Source organism: Triticum urartu, chromosome 5 (genome assembly GCF_003073215.2).
Source record: "Triticum urartu cultivar G1812 chromosome 5, Tu2.1, whole genome shotgun sequence".
Classification (NCBI taxonomy): Eukaryota; Viridiplantae; Streptophyta; class Magnoliopsida; order Poales; family Poaceae; genus Triticum; species Triticum urartu.
This window is the reverse complement of record NC_053026.1, coordinates 63,042,558-63,063,695: the sequence shown is the minus strand read 5'-3', so window position 1 is coordinate 63,063,695 and position 21,138 is coordinate 63,042,558. Positions and strand designations below refer to the sequence as shown.

The following is a 21,138-nucleotide window of genomic DNA, read 5'->3' as shown; positions in this document are numbered from 1 at the left end:
GCATTGTATGGAAGAAGATGTCGAACACCATTGATGTGGGATGAAGTTGGAGACCGTCGGTTGTTTGGGCCAGATTTAATAAAGGAGTCCGAAGAGAAGGTTAAGCTGATTCGAAATAGACTGAAGGTAGCTCAGTCCAGGCAGAAGAGTTATGCAGATTTGAAACACAAGGAGGTAGTCTATGAAATCGGAGATAGAGCCTATCTTCGAGTATCACCTCTGCCAGGGGTTAAACGTTTTGGAGTTAAGGGAAAGTTAGCCCCGAGATTTGTAGGACCATACCGAGTTTTGGAACGTATGGAAGAGGTTGCCTACAACTTAGAGATTACCCGAAGGACTGTCAGGAGTTCATGATGTGTTTAACGTTTCCCAGTTGAAGAAGTGCCATGTAGAGATGGCCGATATCCCTCTGAGATACACAGTGCCCCTGGAAGCAATTCAGTTGGATAGTGATCTGACCTATGAGGAGAAATCAGTCAAGATTCTCGAGTTTGCCAGCTGAGTTACACGCAGCAAGGTTATCAAATTTTGCAATGTTCAGTGGAGCCACCATGCTGAGGATGAAGCCACCTGGGAACGAGAGGAAGACCTACGCAAGGACCACCCACACCTATTTTCTAGCCAACCAGAATCTCGAGGACGAGATTCATCTTAAGGGGGGTAGGTTTGTAACATCCCAAATTTTCAATTTGGAATGTTATACATAGGTCATCATTGCATATCATATTTTATTGCATTATGGTTGATCCTAGAAATTCTAAGCAACTCAAGGACCCACGGAGAGAGTTGGGAATTTCGTTATTTTCATATTTGAGTTTTTCTCAAATTTTGAAAAGAGGATCATTTGGTTCTAATTATTTTTCTCTTCAAATATTTCTAATATGAAAAATAAAAGAGAGGGGATAAAATGACTTCTCCAAATAAAGAAATATTGGAGGAAAAATATTAAAATCAAACAAGTATTTTATTTGGACTTTTATTGCTATTTTATTTGAATTAGGAAAATATGCGTTTTTCAAAATTGCATTAGAGGCCCAAATAAATGTTCACTTTGTCTGCAATATTATTAGAAAACCGTGAAAATTTATTTCAGGATTTTTGGAGTCCATTTAGTATTTCTTTTATATGTTTTTCCGTGTCAGGATTATTTAAAAAAAATTAAACCGACGTAACGGGCCGTGTCCGTCCCGGACACCTCGCCCCAGCCGGCCCTTTAAAGGACGAGGCCTCGCCCCGCTAGCCCAGCCGCACCGCCCCCGCAAACCCTAGCGCCGCCGCCGCGCGACGCCGCCACCGCGGACGCCGTTCCCCGCCGCCACCGACATGGATGCCGTTCCCCGCCGCCGCCGCGACGCCGCCGCCGCCCGTCGCCGCCGCCACCCCGTCGCCTGATACGTCTCCAACGTATCTATAATTTATGAAGTATTCATGCTATTATATTATCTGTTTTGGATGTTTATGGGCTTTACTAAACACTTTTATATTATTTTTGGGACTAACCTATTAACCGGAGGCCCAACCCAAATTGCTGTTTTCTTGCCTATTTCAGTGTTTCGAAGAAAATGAATATCAAACGGAGTCCAAATGGAATGAAACCTTCGGGAGAGTTATTTTTGGAATGGAAGCAATCCAGGAGACTTGGAGTAGATGTCAGGGAAGCTTCGAGGAAGCCACGAGGCAAGGAGGCGCGCCCTACCCTCCTGGGCGCGCCCCCACCCTCGTGGGTCCCTCGTGGCTCCCCTGACCGACTTCTTTCGCCTATATATGTCCATATACCCTAAAAACACCGAGGAGCGCAATAGATCGGGAGCTCCGCCGCCGCAAGCCTCTGTAGCCACCAAAAACCAATTGGGACCCTGTTCCGGCACCCTGCCGGAGGGGGGATCCCTCACTGGTGGCCATTTACATCATCCCGGTGCTCTCCATGACGAGGAGGGAGTAGTTCACCCTCGGGGCTAAGGGTATGTACCATTAGCTATGTGTTTGATCTCTCTCTCTCGTGTTCTTGAGGTGATATGATCTTGATGTATCGCGAGCTTTGCTATTATAGTTGGATCTTATGATGTTTCTCCCCCTCTACTCTCTTGTAATGGATTGAGTTTTTCCTTTGAAGTTATCTTTTCGGATTGAGTCTTTAAGGATTTGAGAACAGTTGATGTATGTCTTGCATGTGCTTATCTGTGGTGACAATGGGATATTCACGTAATCTACTTGATATATGTTTTGGTGATCAACTTGCGGGTTCCGTGACCTTGGGAATCTATGCATAGGGGTTGGCACACGTTTTCGTCTTGACTCTCCGGCAGAAACTTTGGGGCACTCTTTGAAGTACTTTGTGTTGGTTTGAATAGATGAATATGAGATTGTGTGATGCATATCATATAATCATACCCACGGATACTTGAGGTGACATTGGAGTATCTAGGTGACATTAGGGTTTTTGTTGATTTGTGTCTTAAGGTGTTATTCTAGTACGAACTCTATGATAGACTGAATGGAAAGAATAGCTTCGTGTTATTTTACTACGGACTCTTGAATAGATCAATCAGAAAGAATAACTTTGAGGTGGTTTCGTACCCTAGCATAATCTCTTCGTTTGTTCTCCGCTATTAGTGACTTTGGAGTAACTCTTTGTTGCATGTTGATGGATAGTTTTATGATCCAATTATGTTATTATTGTTGAGAGAACTTGCACTACTGAAAGTATGAACCCTAGGACTTGTGTCCTAGCATTGCAATACCGTTTGTGCTCACTTTTATCATTAGTTACCTTGCTGTTTTTATAATTTCAGATTACAAAAACCTATATCTACCATCCATATTGCACTTGTATCACCATCTCTTCGCCAAACTAGTGCATCTATACAATTTACCATTGTATTAGGTGTGTTGGGGACACAAGAGGCTCTTTGTTATTTGGTTGCAGGGTTGCTTGAGAGAGACCATCTTCAACCTACGCCTCCCACGGATTGATAAACCTTAGGTCATCCACTTCAGGGAAATTTGCTACTGTCCTACAAACCTCTGCACTTGGAGGCCCAACAACGTCTACAAGAAGAAGGTTGCGTAGTAGACATCAAGCTCTTTTCTGGCGCCGTTGCCGGGGAGGTGAGTGCTTGAAGGTATATCTTTAGATCTTGCAATCGAATCTGTTAGTTTCTTGTTTTATCACTAGTTTAGTTTATAAAAGAAAACTACAAAATGATGAGAAGGAAAATTGTGCTCAAGTACTAGAAGAAGAATTACATAGAATGCTTGGCATAAAATATGTGAATGATGAGCATGATTGCAATGTTGTTAGTATGAATTCTTTGAATACCCATGATGCTAATGATATGCAAAGCCACAAGCTTGGGGATGTTATGTTTGATGAAGATGATATGTTTAGTCCCCCAAGTTTTGATGAGCAAATTTATTATGATGAAAGCATGCCTCCTATTTATGATGATTATTGTGATGACACGTATGCTATAAAGAATAAAGATAACCATGAAACTTGTCATCATGATTTTAATTTTCAATTGGATTATGCTTCACATGATAGTTATTTTGTTGAGTTTGCTCCCACTACTATTCATGAGAAGAAATTTGCTTATGTGGAGAGTAATAAAAATTCTATGCTTGTGCATCATGAAAATAGTGTTTTATGTGATAGTTATATTGTTAAATTCATTCATGATGCTACTGAAAATTATTATGAGGGAGGAACATATTCTTGTAGGAATTGCAATAATATCAAGTTTCCTCTCTATATGCTTCAAGTTTTAAAGTTATGCTTGTTTTGCCTTCCTATGCTAATTGATTATTGTTCCCATAAGTTGTTTGCTCACAAAATCCATATGCATAGGAAGTGGGTTAGGCTTAAATGTGCTTGTCATATGCTTCATGATGCTCTCTTTATGTTTCAATTCTTATCTTTTATGTGAGCATCATTGAAATCATCATGCCTAGCTAAAAAGGCAATAAAGAAAAGCGCTTGTTGGTAGACAACCCAATATTTACCTTTACTGTTTTTATGTGTTCACATGATTATGCTACTATAGTAATCATGTTCTATAGCTTTTGTTTCAATAAAGAGCCAAGTAGAACCTTTGGGAAGACTTGGGTGGAAGTTAATGTGATCTTACTGTAAAAAACAGAAACTTTGCGCTCATGAGTTTAGCTATCATTTTTTACAGAAGAGTGATTTTAAGTTGATTCTTTTTCATAATATTAATAGACAAATTCCTCAGGTCCGCCAATTTATATCAGAAATTTTGGAGTTCTAGAAGTATACGTTTGATACAGATTACTACAGACTGTTCTGTTTTTGACAGATTCTGTTTTCTATGTGTTGTTTGCTTATTTTGATGAATCTATGAGTAGTATCGGAGGGTATGAACCATAGAGAAGTTGGAATACAGTAGATATTACACCAATATGAATTTAGAATGAGTTCACAACAGTACCTAAGTGGTGATTTATTTTCTTATACTAACGGAGCTTACGAGTTTTCTGTTAAGTTTTGTGTTGTGAAGTTTTCAAGTTTTGGGTAAAGATTCGATGGACTATGGAATAAGGAGTTGCAAGAGCCTAAGCTTGGGGATGCTGAAGGCACCCCAAGGTAATATTCAAGGACAACCAAGAGCCTAAGCTTGGGGATGCCCCGGATGGCATCCCCTCTTTCATCTTCGTCCATTGGTAACTTTACTTGGAGCTATCACCACATGATATGTGTTTTGCTTGGAGAGTCATTTTATTTTGTTATTATTTGCTTGCTGTTATTTAGAATAATGTTTTTCATCTCTATTTTCAATAAAAATGTCAAGGATAGCCTTTACCATGCTTATTTTGCAAGTATACATGTTGTTGTTTCAAAACAGAAAGTTTACCGCTGTTGCAAAAATTCCCTAGAAAAGTCAGAATATGATAAAATGTTGAAACTTTTTGCATATTGAGATCTGATAAATTTTCTACAGTTTTGTAGAATTTCATAATGTTTGGAGTTAGGGAAGTATGATGAATCTTGCATTCTTTACAGACTATACTGTTTTGGTAGATTGTTGTTATGTTTGCATTGTTTGCATATGTTTGCTTGTTTAATTATTCTATTTGAGGATAGGAGTATTAAATATGCAGAGGCATTTAGTATGCAATGTTGAATAATAATTTTAGTGATTTGTTACAGTATAAAATGATAAGGTTTTTGCATTGGTTTATACTAACTTATCTCACGAGTTCTTGTTGAGTTTGGTGTGGATGAAGCTTTCGAGATTTAGGAAACCGTGATATGAGAGGAATTAAGGAGACAAAAAAGCTCAAGCTTGGGGATTCCAATGATACCCCAATATAATATTTCAAGAAGTCTCAAGCTTCTAAGCTTGGGGATTCCCCGGTAGGCATCCCACCTTTCTTCTTCAATAATTATCGGTTAGTATCAGTTGAGCTTAAGTTTTTTGCTTCTTCACATGATGAGTGCTATCCTTGAAATGTCGTTTTATTTTGTTTGATTGCTGTTTGAATAATATCCCAAGATCTGAAATTCTTAAATTAGAGAGTCTTCACATAGCTACATAATTATTTAACTACTCATTGATCTTCACTTATATCTTTTTGGAGTAGTTTGTCATTTACTCGTGTGCTTCACTTATATCCTATGAGTAAATGGTTGAATGATTTGAATGTCATAAATATAAAATTAATTATGTTTCATATGCCTTTCCCGTAGGGAGTAATGCCTTCACATATAAGAAGTAGAGTTGGTAATTTTTTTGAAGGTTAGCAAACATTGTATTGGTCACTTGAACAATTCATGAAAGAATATTGAAGGAAGAGAGATTTCACATATAAATATACTATCTTGGACATCTTCTATGATTGTGAGCCCCATTAATTATTTTCAAACCTGAGCAAATTAGTTGAAGTTGGACAAGGAAGACAACATAATGAGTTATGCTTGGGTATATTTGTATAGAAGTTATATTGTTATGGATCCTCTAACATGTGGTGCTTGCTATTTAGAATCCTTTGCTAGACAAAATATCTGTACTAAGCAGGAATACTGCTTGTGCATCCAAAATCCTTGAACCAAGTTCCTTCCATGAGTGTCCACCATATCTACCTATATGCGGTATTTACCTGCCATTCCAAGTAAATTTGCATGTGCCAAACTCTAAACCTTCAAATAATAATCTGTTTTGTATGCCCGAATCGCTCATGTAGCGACTAGGGGCTGTCAGTATCTTCCATGCTAGGTGGGTTATTCTCACGATGAGTGGACTCCGCTCATCATTCACGAGAAAATGGCTGGTAATTGGGATGCCCAATCCTATGATCAAAAGATCAAAAACAAATTCGCAAATAATTTAAACAAACTCCCCCAGGATTGTTGATAGTTGGACGGCATCCATTGTTTCGGACAAGCTGTGGAGTGTGATTGTTGGTGGAGGGGGAGTAAAATATTTACCTTTCTGTTTGGGAACTGCCTATAATGTATCTAGTATGGAAGATATTGGGAACTCATGGTCGTTATGTTGACAATGAAAGAATACCTCTCAAAATTATTTTCATCTCTGTTTTAGCTTCGAGCTCTGGCACCTCTGCAAATCCCTGCTTCCCTCTGTGAAGGGCCTATCTTTTACTTTTATGCAAGAGTCAGTAGTATTCCTTCTCATTCCAACCTACTTTTTAGTTGGCAAGCATCATGTGGTGGAGAAAGATCCAAGCATATATGGCCATTCAAATATATTTGATCATGAATTATTATTGTTGACAATTATCTATATGATAAATAAGTTGGGAGGCGAAACACTAAGCCCCTATCTTTCTTTGTGTTCGATGGATGCTATTTGTTCTAAAAATGTGCTTTGAGTGGTAGCAATCATGGAAGACTATATGATAGTTGAGTATGTGGAATTTGCTAAATCAAAGCTCTTACATAGAACCTTCCTGAAAATAAGATGAGTTGCAATTGTTTGATGACTGAGAACTGTTTGTTAGTTTTCAAGAAAGTTTATGATCTATACTTTAACATGTGAATAGTTTGTTACTTGATCATGAGAAGCTTTATGATATGAGCTACTGTTATGACATATAATGATGCTAGAAAAGGTGATTGAAATTATCATTGATCAAACTTGTGCACCTGCTAGCATTCACACTTCATAAATTAGTTCTTTTATCAATTACCTACTCGAGGACGAGCAGGAATTAAGCTTGGGGATGCTGATACGTCTCCAACGTATCTATAATTTATGAAGTATTCATGCTATTATATTACCTGTTTTGGATGTTTATGGGATTTACTAAACACTTTTATATTATTTTTGGCACTAACCTATTAACCGGAGGCCCAACCCAAATTGTTGTTTTCTTGCCTATTTCAGTGTTTTGAAGAAAAGGAATATCAAACGGAGTCCAAACGGAATGAAACCTTCGGGAGAGTTATTTTTGGTACGGAAGCAATCCAGGAGACTTGGAGTAGACGTCAGGGAAGCTTCGAGGAAGCCACGAGGCAGGGAGGCGTGCCCTACCCCCCTGGGCGCGCCCCCCACCCTCGTGGGCCCCTCGTGGCTCCCCTGACCGACTTCTTTCACCTATATATGTCCATATACCCTAAAAACATCGAGGAGCACAATAGATCGGGAGTTCCGCCGCCGCAAGCCTCTGTAGCCACCAAAAACCAATCGGGACCCTGTTCCAGCACCCTGCCGGAGGGGGGATCCCTCACCAGTGGCCATCTACATCATCCCGGTGCTCTCCATGACGAGGAGGGAGTAGTTCACCCTCCAGGCTGAGGTTATGTATCAGTAGCTATGTGTTTGATCTCTCTCTCTCTCGTGTTCTTGAGGTGATATGATCTTGATGTATCGCGAGCTTTGCTATTATAGTTGGATCTTATGATGTTTCTTCCCCTCTACTCTCTTGTAGTGGATTGAGTTTTCCCTTTGAAGTTATCTTATTGGATTGAGTCTTTAAGGATTTGAGAACACTTGATGTATGTCTTGCATGTGCTTATTTGTGGTGACAATGGGATATTCACGTGATCTACTTGATATATGTTTTGGTGATCAACTTGCGGGTTCCGTGACCTTGGGAATCTATGCATAGGGGTTGGCACCCGTTTTCGTCTTGACTCTCCGGTAGAAACTTTGGGGCACTCTTTGAAGTACTTTGTGTTGGTTTGAATAGTTGAATCTCAGATTGTGTGATGCATATCGTATAATCATACCCACGGATACTTGAGGTGACATTGGAGTATCTAGGTGACATTAGGGTTTTGGTTGATTTGTGTCTTAAGGTGTTATTCTAGTACGAACTCTATGATAGATTGAACGGAAAGAATAGCTTCATGTTATTTTACTACGGACTCTTGAATAGACCGATCAGAAAGAATAACTTTGAGGTGGTTTTGTACCCTACCATAATCTCTTCATTTGTTCTCTGCTATTAGTGACTTTGGAGTGACTCTTTGTTGCATGTTGAGGTATAGTTTTATAATCCAATTATGTTATTATTGTTGAGAGAACTTGCACTAGTGAAAGTATGAACCCTAGGCCTTGTTTCCTAGCATTGCAATACTGTTTGTGCTCACTTTTATCACTAGTTACCTTGCTGTTTTTATAATTACAGATTACAAAAACCTATATCTACCATCCATATTGCACTTGTATCACCATCCCTTCGCCGAACTAGTGCACCTATACAATTTACCATTGTATTGGGTGTGTTCAGGACATAAGAGACTCTTTGTTATTTGGTTGCAAGGTTGCTTGAGAGAGACCATCTTCAACCTACGCCTCCCACGGATTGATAAACCTTAGGTCATCCACTTGAGGGAAATTTGCTACTATCCTACAAACCTTTGCACTTGGAGGCCCAACAACGTCAACAAGAAGAAGGTTACGTAGTAGACATCTTCGCCCCACCGCCGCCGGAGTCCCCGCCGCCGCCCGCCGCCACCGGTCCCGCCGTTGCCGAGGTAGCCGCCGCCGCCGACTCAGTTTTCTCGGGAAAACCGTCGAGTTTTTTCGAAACCCTAGATATTTTTTTTAGTTTCGGTTCTGTTTTTTCGATTTAGTTAAATAGCGGACGTTCGTCCGTACGTTCGTTGCAACAAACGCTGTTCGTCAGTTATCTGCAGACAGCAAACGTTCGTTCGTTAGCCTGTTCGTCTCGTTTTATTTTCCAGGTTTTTTCCGCGATTATTTTTGATCGCAATTTCTGCCCTGATCTTCGTTTTAGTTTATCTTTTCGCTCGTTTATCCAAATCAGGTGAAACAAGCGCCTAGATCTTCGTCTCGAAGCCCTCTTTCTGTTTAGCCAACTTGAACAAGATTTTGGTACTGTAAAATTTTACTTTAGTCCAGATTAGTAAACGGATTTTGTTTCTTTTGTAGTTTGAGTTTCGTTGCTCCGTTTGATTTGATTATTTTTGCAAACCGGAGTTCTTCAGTTGAACTTTATGGTTAGATATTCTTATTTGAGTTTTATCCGGGCTTCTAGTTGAGTGCTTATGTATGCTATTGTTTGTTTGCAATAGAATTCCCGGAGTGCGAAGCGTGCTACTAAGAGTCTCTAGGTTTTGCGGATCATCGTCAAGGCAAGTAACACATTGATCATACTCTTTTCCTACCCAGTTTTTATGCATTAGTTGCAATCCTCAAACACTGCATGATTAGAATGTGATTAACTTGTGGGTATTGGGAAGTAGATGATGAGGTAGAACCTATTACCTATTTTATTATCAAACCCTTGGGAGTTACTTCTACGTTATGCTTATATTGCGATGCTATGCTCGTAGACGTGGATTGGGTTTGAGTGTATCCATGACAGATGTGAGATTGTTAATTAATGGTTAACATAAGGTGGCTACTTAAATACACATCTGGGTGGATTGGTTGCAGGCACCTGGAGAATCCAGTGTTGTCCTAGGATATCCCGGAAGACCCGTGTGATCATCCTACGGCTCGCCACCCAGGCTCAAAGGGATCATAAGATTATTCATGCTAGAAACTTCTGTGTGCAGTCACAAGCTATTATGGGCTCTAGCATAGTTGAGTAGGTTGCATGACCTCTTCCAGTGGTAGGCTAGCAGATGTAGGGGATGTAGGTTGGTACTGTCTACCCGGGGTTAAAGTTAATGCTTCTGAAAGACTGTGTCTCGGTCATCCGCTTCTCAAACACCATGAAGTGCGAGAAATCCAATGGAGGAGATCGAGTCTTGTGGGGAAAAGTGCGCAAACCTCTGCAGAGTGTACAAACTAATCATGGTTAGCCGTGTCCCCAGTTATGGACAACTTGAGTATCTGGTACTTGAATTATTGATTTGATCTCATCACTCTAAGTTAATTTGTTGGGTTGATAATGATTACTTTAATTGGGATTGACTTGGAGGAACCTTCTCAATGTTTCAACCACCATGATAGTTAAATAAATCATATTCCTTTGTTGTAGGGAAAATTTGGCTTTCCGCAAAAAACTATATAACCATAGAGCCTCCACTAGCCATATATGCATGTAGTGATAGCATTTACCTGTTCATTGCTCTACTATGTTATATTGCCAGCATATTCCATGTGTTGACCCGTTTCGGGCTGCAACGTATCATGTTGCAGACTTTTCAGACGAAGAGTAAGGTGTGCTAGGTCGTTTGTCATGCACTTAGCTATGCCGTTGGAGTTGATGGACTCACTTTATCTTCCAAGCCTTCCATTGTTATCTTAGTTAGATGGCCTTAAGCCATATTTATTGTAATAAGTTCTCTTTTGAGACTATCGATGTAATAAGTGTGTGACTGCTACTCTGTTATAAAACCATTCGAGTGCTGTGTGTGTCAGCATTACCGATCCAGGGATGACACTGAAGCACAGAGACTTGACCGTCTGAGGTCGGGTCGCTACATTAACCGTCGCTGATGATCAACAACTGGTTTATCATCATGCTCCAAATTAATTTTGTGCTGACATAGAGTGGGACTAATGCCCTTAAGATCATCAAGAGTATATCCAATAGCGGCACGGTGCTTCTTCAGAGTTTTCAATAATCCCTTTTCTTCATGCTCTGAAAGGTTAGCACTAATAATAACAGGATATATCTTCTTTTCATCAAGATAATCATATTTCAAAGTATCAGGTAATTTTTAAGCCCAAACTCGGGATCGCCCTTGGGTGGAGGAGGATCCCCAAGGATTTCAACAGGCAAGTTGTGTTTCAAAACAGGCCCTTGATTAAAGAATATTTCATCCATTTCCCTTCTTTCATTCATAAACATATCATTTTCATGGTCTAGCAAATATTGTTCTAAAGGATCAGTAGGAGGCACGGCAATAGAAGCAAGACCAATAATTTCATCCTTACTAGGCAGTTCTTTATCATGGGGTTGTCTATGAAATTTAGAAAAATTAAAATCATGAGACATATCCCCTAAGCTAATAGTAACAATATCTTTCTCGCAGTCTATCTTAGCACTAACAGTATTCAAGAAAGGTCTACCAAATATAATGGGACAAAAGTCATCTTGTGGGGAAGCAAGAACAAGAAAATCAGTAGGGTATTTTATTTTCCCACACAAGACTTCAACATCTCTAACAATCCCAATTGGTGATATAGTATCTCTATTGGCAAGCTCAATAGTAACATCAATATCTTCTATCTCAGCAGGTGCAATGTCATTCATAATTTCTTTATATAAAGAAAAAAGAATTGCACTGACACTAGCACCCACATCACATAAGCCATGATAACAATGATCTCCTATTTTAACAGAAACAACATGCATGCCAACAACAGGTCTATGTATATCTTTAATATCTGGTTTAGCAATCCTAGCAGCTTCATCATAGAAATAAATAACATGCCCATCAATATTATCAACCAAGAGATCTTTAACCATAGCAATACGAGGTTCAACTTTAATTTGTTCAGGGGGTGTAGGTGTTCTAGTATAACTCTTACGAACCACAGTTGAAGCTTTAGCATGATCCTTTATTCTAACAGGAAAAGGTGGTTTCTCAATATAAATTGTAGGAACAATAGGATCAACATTATAAGTAATAGTTTCTTCTTCAACTTTAATAGGTTCTACTACTTTAACATCAATGGGAGGATGATATTTAAACCACTTCTCTTTAGGGAGATCAAGATGAGTAGCAAAATATTCACAGAAAGAAGCTACTATCTCAGAGTCAAGCCCATATTTAGTGCTAAAATCACGAAAAGCATCGGTATCCATAAAAGATTTAACACAATCAAACTTAAGGTTTATACCTGACTCCTTACCTTTGTCGAGTCCCCAATATTCAGAGTTGCGTTTAATTCTTTCCAATAAATCCCATTTGAAGTCAATATCCTTCTTCATAAAATAATTAGTACAAGAAGTATCGAGCATGGATCGATCATTATGAGAAAGCCGAGCATAAAAATTTTGAATAATAATTTCTCTTGAGAGGGGCATGAATATAACATTGACTTAAGCCTTCCCCAAGCTTGAGCGATACTTTCTCCTTCACGAGGCCAAAAATTATATATATAATTCCGATCACGATGAACCAGATGCATAGGATAAAATTTCTAATGAAATTCCAATTTCAATCAGTTGTAGTTCCGAGATCCAATATCATCACATAGCATATACCATGTCAATGCCTTTCCCTTCAAAGATAAAGGGAAGACCTTCTTCTTGACAACATCCTCGAGCAAACCTGCAAGATTAAATAATCGACAAACTTCATCCACATAGATTAGGTGCATATCAGGATGTAACGTTCCATCTCCTGCATAAGGATTAGCTAGCAGTTTCTCTATCATACTCGAAGGGATTTCATATAAATATTTTCAGTAGGTGCAGTAGGTTGAGGAGCAACTCTTTGCTCTTCTGGTCGAGGTGAAGATACCCCGAACAAGCCCATCAAAGGATTATTTTCCATAATAACAAGTGACAGTAAATTTCAGCACACTATATAAATGTTTCCTTATCAAATTCCACTTACCAAAACCGCTTCACTCCCTGGCAACGGCGCTAAAAAGAGTCTTGATGACCCACAAGTATATGGGATCTATCATAGTCCTTTCAATAAGTAAGAGTGTCGAACCCAATGGGGAGGAGAAGGAAATGGCAAACGGTTTTCAGCAAAGTATTCTCTGCAAGCATTGAAATTATCGGTAACAGATAGTTGTGTGATAAGATAATTCCCAACGAGTAACAAAGTAACTAAGGTGCAGCAAGGTGGCCCAATCCTTTTTGTAGCAAAGGACAAGCCTGGATGAACTCTTTTATAAAGTAAAGCGCTCCCGAGGACACATGGGAATTGTTATCAAGCTAGCTTTAGTCATACTCATATGATCCACGTTCGTTACTTTCATAATCTGATATGTGGGTGGACCGGTGCTTGGGTGCTGCTCTTCCTTGGACAAGCCTCCCACCTATGATTAACCCCTCTCGCAAGCATCCGCAACTATGAAAGAAAAATTAAATAAATCTAACCATAGCATGAAACATATGGATCCAAATCAGCCCCTTACGAAGCAACGCATAAACTAGGGTTTAAGCTTCTGTCACTCTAGCAACCCATCATCTACTTAATACTTCCCAATGCCTTCCCCTAGGCCCAAATCATGGTGAAGTGTCATGTAGTCAACGTTCACATAACATCACTAGAGGAAAGACAACATACATCTCATCAAAATATCGAACGAATAGCAAATTCACATGATTACTTATAACAAGACTTCTCCCATGTCCTCAGGAACAAACGTAACTACTCACAAACATATTCACGTTCATAATCAGAGGAGTATTAATTATCATTAAGGATCTGAACATGTGATCTTCCACCGAATAAACCAACTAGCATCAACTACAAGGAGTAATCAACACTACTAGCAACCCACAGGTACCAATCTGAGGTTTTGAGGCAAAGATCGGATATAAGAGATGAACTAGGGTTTGAGAGGAGATGGTGCTGGTGAAGACGTTGATGGAAATTGACCCCCTCTCGATGAGAGGATCGTTGGTGATGATTTTCCCCTCCCGGAGGGAAGTTTCACCGGCAGAACAACTCCGCCGAAGCCCTAGATTGGTTCTGCCCAAGTTCCGCCTCGAGACGGGGGCGCTTCGTCCCGAAAGCTTTCTTCTTATTTTTTACAGGTCAAAACACATCATATAGCAAAAGATGGGCATCGGGGGCCTGCCAGGTGGCCCACAAGGCAGGAGGCGCGCCCTCCACCTTTGTGGATGGCAGGTGGCCCCCCTTTAGTTCTTTCTTCGTCCAATATCCTATATACCTAAGAAGTTCACCCCCACTATCATATTTATCTTAACATGTAAGCTATCCAACTCAACAGTGTTGCCACATCGTCAATTATTAGCATGCATAGTACATCCATGCATCCACGTCATTATTTATTTTGTGGAATAATTATCACAAGTAATTAGTACGTACTACATTCTTCCGAGCTTATTACGCCAGCGGGACAGGAAGCGCCGTCTGTTTTACACGGAGAAGATCGGTTTTTCCCCTCGGTCTTCCTCCTATACGTGTAACGTTTGAGATAAAGAAATCTGCTAAATTAAAGGAAGAGAACTACACGTGGCGCTTGAAATCAGGTGCATGCAACCAATGCAAGCACGTCCAAAGCAAATGTCGCGTTAACTGCTAGAGTTTAATCCTTCACGGCCCATTGTCTCCCCTTTCCTTCATATACATCGCCCATCTGTCCCCTTCCATCCTCGCTTTCCAACCTTCACCAACTCCCCTCTTCGCTCGTCAGTGTCATCCAGTCGTCCTCTTCCTCTCCTCGATTGCGTGGTTACCAGATCTGGACTAGCGGCACCGCTGCTGCACACGAGCAGGTAGACAATGGGACACCCTGCCCCGGCCGCTTATCAGAAGATAAGTTGAATTTGTTAGGTTTGTTTGTCGAGTCTACTGACTTTCTGAGATTTCCAACAGATCGAGACGGCGGGAGGAATCTTGCAGCTGATATAGTTCTCAAAGGAACGATCTAAATTTCATTTTCCTCAATAAATTCAATGCAGCTTGACATCCGTGGCGAGATTGACCTATATCTAATTAATAAGAGGTACGATGTGGCAATTTCTTCTTTCGATTTGGTAAAAGTATGAGAACGGAGTGCCATGGGCATCATGCCACACGCACATCTAATTATCTGTCAAATCAATTCCTAATACATGAAATTATTTGTCTACTGCAGTACTCTTGCCATCCAACAAATGGCAAAGCAAACTGCAGCTAGCGGTAGCAGCAGTTGGTGGCTTGATCACGAATTCAGGATAAGGAGCACTGGTATGTCGAGGTGTTTCCTGACATCTACAGTGTGGTATGCGAAAAAGATACTTCGTAGCTCCTGAGATCCCAGAAAATATATCAATCAAGGCGTGCCAAAATGCTATTGGTTGATCTAATTTTCTCTAAATTATTGTGTTTGCGCAAAACCCTCTATTTTATCAACCATGTTAGTCACCTACTGAGGAAGGCAATGATTCATCCACTCGATGCAACTCATGATATTCCATGCCCTTTTCAGGACCACAATTGCACATATCTTACCATTGTGTATTGCTGAAAATGTCTAATGAAATTACTTTATAAAAGTGTGGAAGTTTAATTTGACGATATGACATCCAAAATTTTCTTTGTTGTTCTGCACATCTTATATTAAATAGTAGTAATGCAAGATGAATCCACCTTCTCTGAATAATAGAAGGGCCTTGATGTTTACATGTCACTTTTTTCTTGATTCTGAAGTTGCCCTTCGGTGATTTTCATGTTTAATTTCCGGCATTTCTTTTCCTCATGTGGAGGGATGGATCAAAGTAAATGGACGGGAGATTTCTGATGGAGTGGCACAATTCAAATTTGGGGTTATAGTCTTATAGATATGTGGTGATATTTCAGTTGTAGCTTTTTTTCCACTTACAAAAGAAGCGGAGATGGTGGGCATGTATTGAAGCCATGGACCATTTGGGTTCCACGTGTAAACTTCCATATAATCCTCTAATATGTGTGTTCGTCAGTTGTCCAAACTTTGATTGATATAAGTATGTATTATTCTACAGTATTATTGACCAAGAAAAATCATTTACTCATTGTTTTCATGATCCTTTTAGGAGAGTTAGTCCGTCGAGTAAAGCACATTTTCCGCAGCAATGCGCAGGGCGTTATCTAGTTTTTTTATATTCCAAAACAATTCTCCGTGAAGTTTCAAGACTTTTGGAGTTGTGCAAAATAGGTCTCTAATATTTGCTCCTCTTTCCAGTCCAGAATTCCAGCTGCCGGCAATCTCCCTCTTCATGCAAACCTTGTAAAATAAGAGAGAAAAGGCATAACTATTGTGATATAATGTGTAATAACATCCTATAATGCAATGAATATCAATATAAAAGCATGATGCAAAATGGACGTATCACCAGCTAAATGAATTAAATCTAAAGTTCGATGAGAATGTGCCGGCTCTTCTATCCATAAGTGTTACTTTGGTGCCGATGGATTTGCTTCTTTTAGTCCTAAAGATATATGCAAAATGGTTGAGAAGTACTATCTAGCAGATTTCACACAACAAATATGATTGGACTAGAGCATCAACTTAATCATGTTGCTGCGGATGCTTCCAATAGTGAAGATTTGAAGAACACTTCAATTTTAACTGCACTTTGTTGGTGCCTTGTTGTGATGAGCCGATGTAGGATCTACAACTTGGTTCACAGATTGATTAGTTTACTTGTTACTCTCCCGGTTTCCACCTCTAGTGATGAGCGTGCATTTTCTAGCTTGAAGATCATCAAGACAAGGTCTGTGAAGCGTGCATTTTCTAGTTTGAACAAAAAACTCTGAATATATAGTTCTCTGACACTGATATTGTGGTGTAGACATGTTATTTTTGGAACAAATGATATAATCCAGTTTTGAGGTCAGCATCACTAGAACGAGAAAGAGATCGGGCAACAAGGGTGACCGATTTTCCCTGAGCCCAGCAACATGTATTGTGAGGCAAAAGTAACAGAAGGACACATTGTATAGGTTCACTAAACCAGCTTCATTGTCTACTTGGTGGTTGGCAAGTTTTGCTAGAAGCCACTACCAACTGAGCATGTGGGATGTCATCACCTGCGACCAAGTCGACTTGAACCTAAGGGATCGCGCGCTTAAGGAAAGGAATTTGTGAGGCCGGATCCGACTTCACCGTTCAGATGTGATCCGACATGGACTTGGATCTGGGCTGAACGGGCTTTGGGCTTTAGGATCCACACGGGGCCCATGTGTTGAGCCGTAGTGGATGCCTATATATAGTGGGGGTACTGCATCACTATCAGATAATCATTCCGGTGCAAAAGTTAGGGCTTAGCATGTGTTGCAATTAGCTTCCAAGCACGTCTAGGTCGTGCGATCGAACCTAGCAGTCCGCCACCCGGCGTTCCTCACCGCACGCGCGGATACAGTTAGAGGCAGTGCGCCTGCACTACTCCGGCGGACTTGTTCGAGGGATTCGGCAACTCTGTTTGAGGGAGATCGGTGACGAGGAGGAGACGACTCCGGTGGTGGCGTCGGCGGCGGTGCCCCCGGCAGCGCTTCGGCGTCGCGTCCGGCGCCGCGGGTCGCGGTTGACTGGGTCGCGGGCGGCCCTCTCACCTGGTGCTCTGGTGGGGGGCGGCGCGGCAACGGTGGTGGTGGGCTGCCCCCACCCAGTCGGGCCCTTGCCGCTGGGTGGCGGCGCTCGGCTCGGGTGGATCCCCGGTGGCGGTGGAGACGGCTCCGCAACCCTCCCTCTCCGGCTTCTGGCGGCGGCGGAAGCCTCCTGATGCTCTAGCCCTTCGAAACGGGGGCGGAACTCGGTTCCGGGGGGAAGTTGGTGAATGAAATATGCCCTAGAGGCAATAATAAAGTTATTATTTATTTCCTTATTTCATGATAAATGTTTATTATTCATGCTAGAATTGTATTAACCGGAAACATAATACATGTGTGAGTACATAGACAAACAGAGTGTCATCTAATAAGCCTCTACTTGACTAGCTCGTTGATCAAACATGGTTATGTTTCCTAGCCATAGACATGAGTTGTCATTTGATTAACAGGGTCACATCATTAGGAGAATGATGTGATTGACTTGACCCATTCTGTTAGCTTAGCACTTGATCATTTAGTATGTTGCTATTGCTTTCTTCATGACTTATACATGTTCCTATGACTATGAGATTATGCAACTCCCGTTTACCGGAGGAACACTTTGTGTGCTACCAAATGTCACAACGTAACTGGGTGATTATAAAGGTGCTCTACATGTGTCTCCAAAGGTACTTGTTGGGTTGGCGTATTTCAAGATTAGGATTTGTCACTCCGATTGTCGGAGAGGTATCTCTGGGCCCTCTCGGTAATGCACATCACTTAAGCCTTGCAAGCATTGCAACTAATGAGTTAGTTGTGGGATGATGTATTACGAAACGAGTAAAGAGACTTGCCGGTAACGAGATTGAACTAGGTATTGAGATACCGACGATCAAATCTCGGGCAAGTAACATACCGATGACAAAGGGAACAACGTATGTTGTTATGCGGTCTGACCGATAAAGATCTTCGTAGAATATGTGGGAGCCAATATGAGCATCCAGGTTCCGCTATTGGTTATTGACCGGAGACGTGTCTCGGTCATGTCTCCATAGTTCTCGAACCCATAGGGTCCGCACGCTTAACGTTTCGATGACAGTTATATTATGAGTTTATATGTTTTGATGTACCTAAGGTTGTTCGAAGTCCCGGATGTGATCACGGACATAGCGAGGAGTCTTGAAATGGTCGAGACATGAAGATTGATATATTGGAAACCTATGTTTGGATATCGGAAGTGTTCCGGTGAAATCGGGATTTTACCGGAGTACCGGGAGGTTACTGGAACCCCCGGGAGGTTAATGGGCCTTTACGGAGAAGAGGAGAGGCGGCCAGGGTTGGGCCGCGCACCCCTCCCCCAAGTCTGAATAGGACAAGGAGAAGGGGCGGCACCCCCCTTCCTTCCTCTCTCCCTCCTCTTTCCCCTCCCAAGTCCTAATCCAACTAGGAAAGGGGGAGTCCTACTCCCGGTGGGAGTAGGACTCCTCCTGGCGCGCCCCCTCTCTAGGCCGGCCGCACCCCCCCTTGCTCCTTTATATACGGGAGCAGGGGGCACCCCATAGACACAACAATTGATTATTTGCTCTTTTAGCCTTGTGTGGTGCCCCCCTCCATCATAGTCCACCTCGATAATACTGTAGCGGTGCTTAGGCGAAGCCCTGCATCAGTAAAATATCATCATCGTCACCACGCCGTCGTGTTGACGAAACTCTCCCTCAACACTCGGCCGGATCGGAGCTCGAGGGACGTCATCGGGCTGAACGTGTGCTGAACTCGGAGGTGCCGTGCGTTCGGTACTTGATCGGTCAGATCGTGAAGACGTACGACTACATCAACCGCGTTGTGCTAACGCTTCCGCTTTCGGTCTACGAGGATACGTGGAAAACACTCTCCCCTCTCGTTGCTATGCATCACCATGATCTTGCGTGTGCGTAGGAATTTTTTTGAAATTACTACGTACCCCAATAGTGGCATCCGAGCCAGGTTTTATGCGTAGATGTCATATGCACGAGTAGAACACAAGTGAGTTGTGGGCGATATAAGTCATACTGCTTACCAGCATGTCATACTTTGGTTCGGCGGTATTGTTGGATGAAGCGGCCCGGATCGACATTACGCATACGCTTACGCGAGACTGGTTCTACCGACGTGCTTTGCACATAGGTGGCTGGCGGGTGTCAGTTTCTTCAACTTTAGTTGAACCGAGTGTGGTTACGCCCGGTCCTTGCGAAGGTTAAAATAGCACCAATTTGACAAACTATCGTTGTGGTTTTGATGCGTAGGTAAGAACGGTTCTTGCTAAGCCCGTAGCAGCCACGTAAAACTTGCAACAACAAAGTAGAGGACGTCTAACTTGTTTTTGCAGGGCATGTTGTGATGTGATATGGTCAAGACATGATGCTAAATTTTATTGTATGAGATGATCATGTTTTGTAACCGAGTTATCGGCAACTGGCAGGAGCCATATGGTTGTCGCTTTATTGTATGCAATGCAATCGCCCTGTAATGCTTTACTTTATCACTAAGCGGTAGCGACAGTCGTAGAAGCATAAGATTGGCGAGACGATAACGATGCTACGATGGAGATCAAGGTGTCACGCCGGTGAAGATGGTGATCATGATGGTGCTTCGGAGATGGAGATCACAAGCACAAGATGATGATGGTCATATCATATCACTTATATTGATTGCATGTGATGTTTATCTTTTATGCATCTTATCTTGCTTTGATTGACGGTAGCATTATAAGATGATCTCTCACTAAATTTCAAGATAAAAGTGTTCTCCCTGAGTATGCACCGTTGCCAAAGTTCGTCGTGCCCAGACACCACGTGATTATCGGGTGTGATAAGCTCTATGTCCATCTACAACGGGTGCAATCTAGTTTTGCACACGCAGAATACTCAGGTTAAACTTGACGAGCCTAGCATATGCAGATATGGCCTCGGAACACTGAGACCGAAAGGTCGAGCGTGAATCATATAGTAGATATGATCAACATAATGATGTTCACCATTGAAAGCTACTCCATTTCACGTGATGATCGGTTATGGTTTAGTTGATTTGGATCACGTGATCACTTAGAGGATTAGAGGGATGTCTATCTAAGTGGGAGTTCTTAAGTAATATGATTAATTGAACTTAAATTTATCATGAACTTAGTCTTGGTAGTATTAGCATATCTATGTTGGAGATCAATAGCTCGCATTGTTGCTTCCCTATGTTTATTTTGATATGTTCCTAGAGAAAAACTATGTTGAAAGATGTTAGTAGCAATGATGCGGATTGGATCCGTGATCTGAGGATTATCCTCATTGCTGCATAGAAGAATTATGTCCTTGATGCACCGCTAGGTGACAGACCTATTACAGGAGCAAATGCAGATGTTATGAACGTTTGGCTAGCTCAATATGATGACTACTTGATAGTTTAGTGCACCATGCTTAACGGCTTAGAATCGGGACTTCAAAGATGTTTTGAACATCATGGACCATATGAGATGTTCCAGGAGTTGAAGTTAATATTTCAAGCAAATA

The 21,138-nt window shown here is 41.3% G+C and overlaps 1 long non-coding RNA gene across 1 annotated transcript; it reads left to right on the top strand.

Annotated features, from left to right (window-relative positions):
* The first annotated feature begins 14,673 nt into the window (after window positions 1–14,673).
* On the top strand, window positions 14,674–16,058 carry LOC125555647. Its single transcript, XR_007304799.1, has 3 exons — window positions 14,674–14,829; window positions 14,930–15,059; window positions 15,192–16,058. It is a non-coding gene; the product is annotated as an uncharacterized LOC125555647 (long non-coding RNA).
* The last annotated feature ends 5,080 nt before the right edge of the window (window positions 16,059–21,138 follow it).